We start from the raw sequence: 6,045 nt of genomic DNA, 5'->3' as shown, positions 1-6,045 counted from the left end.
TGGAGCCCCTTGGTGAGTGGACGGTTCGTGTCCCATTTCTGGGAAGTGAACTGTCCACTCACCAAGGGGCTCCAAGTGCAGTGCTCAGGATTAAGTAACAGACACAGCAGTTAGGGGTGGGAGAGACCTCATGGCAGCTGCCAGCTGAGGGGCCCGGGGTTGGCATGGGGCCTAGGGTCAGCCTCAGAGGTAGGGCTGCTGGACGACCTGGTGCTGGCCCAGGGCCCGCTGTCTCTCTCAGACACTTAGCAGGGCCTGGCCCAGGGCTCAGCCCAGAGTCAGTCTTCATTCCAAGTTCTCTTCTTAGGGAGGCTTGACGAAACCTCACCCAAGCTAGGAAGCGAGTCCCAACCAGTGGTGCTCAGATCCAAGGCTGTCCACACTGTGGCCCAGGGCCTGCTTGGAGGGCTGTCTCCCAGACACCTCTGCTTCAGGCCCAGACTGTGCTCCAGAGAGGCACGTCTCTGTTACCAGGCTCCTTTGGCCTGGGGACCCCCATTTGCACTCCAAACCTGTCTGAACGTCCCAAGCTCTAACTGCAGCCTCTTCTGTTCCCTCCTCAGTCGCTCTCTCATTTTTTATATATTTAATTTTATTTATTTGTTTTTGGCTGTGTGCTGGGTCTCCATCACTGTACAGGCTTTTCTCTAGTTGCAGCAAGCAAGGACTGCTCTTGGTTGTGGTGTGCAGGCTTCTGGTTGTGGTGGCTTCTCTAGTTGTGGAGCATGGACTCTACATGCCTGGGCGGCACGTGGGCTCAACAGTTGCGGTTCCCGGGCTCTGGAGCACAGGCTCAGCCGTTGTGGTGCACGGGTTCAGCTGCTCCAAGACATGTGGGATTTTCCCAGACCAAGGATCGAACCTACGTCTCCTGCACTGGCAGGTGAATTCCTTAACCACTGAGCCACCAGGGAAGCCCTCTTCCTCACTCTTTTCTTGCAACTCTTTAGCCTTTCTTTGCCCATTGATAACAACCATCCCAGAGTATTTATTAATGACAACCAGCGTTGGGGTCGCACAGAGTCGGACACAACTGAAGTGACTTAGCAGCAGCAGCAGCGTTTCCTAAGAGCTTGTGAACCAGGCCTTATACTACTGCTGCTGCTGCTGCTAAGTCACTTCAGTTGTGTCCGACTCTGTGCGACCCCATAGACAGCAGCCCACCAGGCGCCCCTGTCCCTGGGATTCTCCAGGCAAGAACACTGGAGTGGGTGGCCATTTCCTTCTCCAACTACAAAGAGCTAAAACTTACAGCTTTACTATGTGCCAATCCCCCTTCTAAGCACTTTGCAAACAATAGCTCATTGAATCCTCTAAGTAGTCTTATGACTTTGGATTATTTTCCTCATTTTGTTTTCCTCTGGGCTGCGCTGGGTCTTTGCTGTGGTGCGGGCTATTTCTAGTTGCCACGTGGCCTTCTGCTGCTGCGCAAGGGCTTCTCCCGGCAGTGGGCGGGCTTCTCCTGGGGAGCAGAGGCTCTAGCGCTTGTGGCTCAGTAGCCGTGGAGTTCATGCTTCTCTAGTTGCCCCGAGACATGTGGGATCTCAGTTACCTGAGCAGGAACTGAACCAACGTCCCCTGCATTGGAAGGCAGATTCTTAACCACTGGACCACCAGCGAAGTCTCCTTTCCTCAGGTTAGAGATGATGAACCTAGGCACAGAGAGGTTACATAACTTGCTTAAGAACACACAGCTGCTCAGCGGCAGTGCCAGGCATTTATGTCTATAATCGTCACTGCTGTCGCAGCTGGCTGGCAGGAGTAGTGTCCCCACTTGGTAGAGGAACCAAGCACAGGGAGGTTTTTTGCCTTGTCCAAGGTCACCCTGGAAACTCTTGGAGCTGCAAAAGGTCTGTCTGACTCCCCAGTGGAGTCCTGAGGCTTGAAACCCTCTTGCTTCCTAATTTTGCCTTCTCATTTGGGCTGAGAGGAAGACAGGGCTGGGATGGCGGGCCTCATGTTCCCGATGGGGAAACTGAAGCCCAGCACGTTTGGGCAGAGAGGAGCGGGGACTTGCGTTGGGACTTTTCACCCCCAGGCTGGTGTTTTTTCTCTGCAGCCCTGACTCCTGGGTTTCAAACTCTTCCTTCCTGGCACTCAACAGAGCTGGCTTTCCCACCTCCTCACATTCCGTGAAGCACAATCTTCCTGCCCCTGTATTCATATGTCATTTTCATAGAATGTCCAGTGATGAACGTCTTGTGGATGGCAAGGTGGCCCCTGCACCCCCTTTCTCTCAGCTCTCCCCATGTGCCTGCTGTGACCTAGAGAGTGCCCCGCTATGGGAGAAAAAAAGGAGGGACTGAGGGTGAGAAGCCTTTTTTTCTTGCTAGACTTCCCCTGCCCCACCCCCAGGGTTGGTTGTCCCATAAGAGATGCACCCAAGGTCGGGGGGGGGGTCGTGGCACCCAAGCTGCCTCACTGCTGCCTTGAGCACAGGGCAGGATGCTGCGACTCCAGTCGTGTCCAGCTCTTTGCAACCCCAAGGACTGTGGCCCACCAGGCTCCTCTGTCTATGGGATTATCCTGGCAAGAATACTGGAATGGGTTGTCATTTCGTCCTCCAGGGTATCCTCCCGACCCACGGATCAAATCCACATCCCCTGTGTCTCCTGCATTGGTGGGCAAGTTCTTTTACTCCCGAGACCTGCAGAAGAAACCATAGATGTAGCGAGGAGCAAGGTGCATGCATACAAGGGGTGCAATGATCAGGGCTGGGATGTAGGATTTTATTCACCTCTCATCTTGCAAGAGCTGATGGGTGCTGTGCCTAGCCTCTGGGTCTTATCACTTGTGTTTTGGAGACAGCAGTGTGACCCCAGCTCCAACCTGGCCTTACCTCCCCCCTCAGTCTTCCTGCCTTCACTGAAGGCCATCTTGGTTTCACCAGGGGGTTAGTTCCAAACCTCGAAGCTGACATCATGGGGCCCAGGGATTCCCCTGGCCAGCCCAGGCTGAAAACGAGGGAATTGAGTTCCAGTCTTCATTCTGCCACTGATCTGCTCTGTAACCTTGAACAAGATTTCCCCGCCCTGATTCTGTCCTGATGTCACATCTGAGGCTTCTAACTTCTGCTTCCTGAACTCAGGATTCCCATGCAACCCCATGGAGTGCCCCACATGGTCAGAGCTGTAACAGGGCTTGGAAAATAATCAGAAAAATTGGCAGATGGTTCCTTTCTCTCTCTCTGTTTTTTAATCATCTGGGTTTTAATTTCTCTATGTAATCATCGTGGCAGCATTTGAAAATTGTTATCACTCTTCAATGAGGAAACTGAGGTCCAGAGCAGGCTAGTGACTCACTTGAGGTCACCAGGAGGGTTCGCTGCACACCAGAGTCTAGAGCTCTTTCCAGCAGTTGTTACCCCTCACCACATCCCTTCCATTTCCTGCTGGCCCCAGCCCAAGCCTCAACCCACCAGCCAAGATCTACTTGTGGAAGCTGAGGCCCAGGTGGTAGACTCAGGCCCATCCTTCAAGGATGTGGGCAGAGGCTGGCACAGCCTTCACTGGCCCTCTGGCTTTTTGCCAAGGATCTACTAAGATCTCTTCCAGGGCCAGTGCTCAGCAGCCCGGGTGCTTCCTTACCCACTCAGCACCTGGCTGAAACCTTGGCCAGACTGGGAGAAAGCTGGTTGTGAGACCTCAGGGCTTTGCTCGTCCCAGACTTTCATCTTGGCAGTTTACAGCTCACCAGCCATAAGCAAAACCTGGATTAGACACTTGTTGGGAGAAGACAGATTGGTTCAATGATTTATTGAGAACATGCTCTTGTTAGCTACTGAGGATAAATCAGTGCATAAAACAGGCAAAAATTCCCATCCTTGTGGAACCCATATTCTAGTGCCTGGAGACAGAACAAAAAAAAAAAAGAGAGAGAGAGAAAATGTTCAATATCTAAAAACATTTGATATCTAAAGTGCTATGCAGAAAAATAGTACAGGGAAGGGAATAGAGAGTTCCAGGGGCAGGGTCACCTTTTATCAGGGTAGTCAGTGAAGATCTTATTTGTGAAGGAGACATTGGTGCACAGTAGTAAGGAGAGAGTGAGCTTTGCACACATGAAGCAGAACAGCAAGTGCAAAGGTCCTGAGGCAGGATGTTCTAAGAGCCAGGAGGAGGCCAGTAAGGCTGGAGAGGTATGAGTGTGGATAGAGTGGGCAAGACAAAGAAATGTGAGATGTCCACTGGAGGCAGGATTCACGGCAGGAAGGGATGAGCCATTCAGGGAAGAAAGCCCATGCTGAGGGGTCTGGGTACAGAAAAGGTTGGGGAAAGGGAACTCCAGAGAAGGCAGTGAGGGCATTCTAGGCTGAGAGACCAGCCTGTGCAAAGGCAAAGAAGCAATTGGTGGAGCAAGAAGAGGGCTGGAGGGAGATGTGAGGCTGGAGGAGTCAGCCGTAGCCAGATTGAGAAGCAGCAAGGGCCGGGAGGTTCCAGGGAACACTGAGACAGTTAGGAAGGTCAGGAGGTTGTGGTCAGAGAGTGGAAGATGGGGTTCGAGGTTTGAAAGGTAAAGCGGCTCTGGGTGATGGCAAAGAGTCAGGAGTGGCTGTGGTCGGGGAAGGGGCAGAGTGTCCATGCCTCCAGGACAACGGCAGGGCTCGGGGATGTGAGCAAGACCAGCCAGGGCCTTGTCAGCATCAGTCTCAGGATGGATGGGACGACAGGGAGGAGTATCAGTTGCCTGGGATGTGGGGGAACGGGCTGCCACCACTGGGGGGCGCTACAAAGAAAACTGGTCCGGGATAGGCAGGTGCCAGCCGCTCTTCCTTTTCCTTCTCCAGTGGCCTTCTGCATGGTTCCTTGGCCAGTGCTGATACTTCCCTGGGAGTTGGTCCCTGGTAGCCCTGTGCATAGGCACAGCTGGAGAGGCAGGGTATAGGAAGGGGAAGCCCCTTTGGTTTCTGTAACACCCCCAGGGCTCAGCAGGGAAACCCCATGGGTCCTAAAAGGAAAGTGGCAGCAGTGGGCTTGGGGGAAGACCAAGAAACCCCATCTTCTCCTTGAAGATGGGAAATCCAGGGTGGGCCTGAGGGGCGGGGCAGCGCTGGAAGGGAGATCTGTAACCAGCCCTGACAGCCATCTACAGAGCAGAAACACCAGAGCAATTTGGGGACCTGGCCGAGCCCTGATCCTGACCTCACAGAACCCCAACCTGGGCATGGGCTGAGCCCTGATTCTGCTCATCCACTGAGCTCTTAACTCGGCCCAAGCCTGAGCCCTGACCTGAGTCACCCAAGTGGTTGGGATGTTGGCCGCAGACTGAAGTTTGTGCCCGGTCTGGTCTGAGCTCTGAGCCCAACCTTAACTGGTTCCACACAGGGCCCCCACATCATTGATAGCTCTGACCCCAAACACAGGCAGAGCCAGGGCGTTGACCCCAGATGAAGTTTCGAGTCTGGCTCTAGACCAAGTCCTCAGTGCTAATCCTAGATCTGATCCTGGCTAAAGTCTGAGCTTGGCCCTGAATGAACCTGTTCTCATCCCGCCCTGAAGCTGACTACAGACTGAACGCTTGACTCTGCCCAGACTGAGACCCTACCACCTCATACAAAGCTCCATCCCAGCCACCCACTGAACACTGACCTCCCTGGCACTCCCTCCCTCAGCCATCTGGTAAACCAGCAGAGCATAAGGATGACTCAAAACCCCAAGGCCCCTCTAATGGGCAATCCCCTTACCTGGCCATCCATCTTTGGAAGGACAATGGACTGTGATGGCACTGGGATGATGGTGACAAAGAAGAGAAACAGGAGAGGGGCTGGAGTCTCTGGGACCTACTAGCAAGCAGAGTGGGGCGGCTCACCCAAGAGTGGGGAAGTAAGGGGATGGCTGGACTGTAGAGTGCAGCAGGGAGTCAGGAGCTGAGATTGACCGAAACCCCAGCTTCCCGCCACCCCCACTGCACCTCCCACCCTCTCTGGGAAGGGAAATTACATTTCCCCATTTTAGCAAGGGGTGGTGATGAGGGAAGACTCGGTGAACACAAAGCCGAAAGTAGAAGCAGGACGGAAAGTGAAACTGGGCGCAGCCCCCAGTATAA

The sequence above is a fragment of the Oryx dammah genome, unplaced genomic scaffold (assembly GCF_014754425.2).
Source record: "Oryx dammah isolate SB20612 unplaced genomic scaffold, SCBI_Odam_1.1 HiC_scaffold_2, whole genome shotgun sequence".
Lineage (NCBI taxonomy): Eukaryota > Metazoa > Chordata > Mammalia > Artiodactyla > Bovidae > Oryx > Oryx dammah.
The sequence above is the reverse complement of the archived record's forward strand: the minus strand, read 5'-3'. Positions refer to the sequence as shown.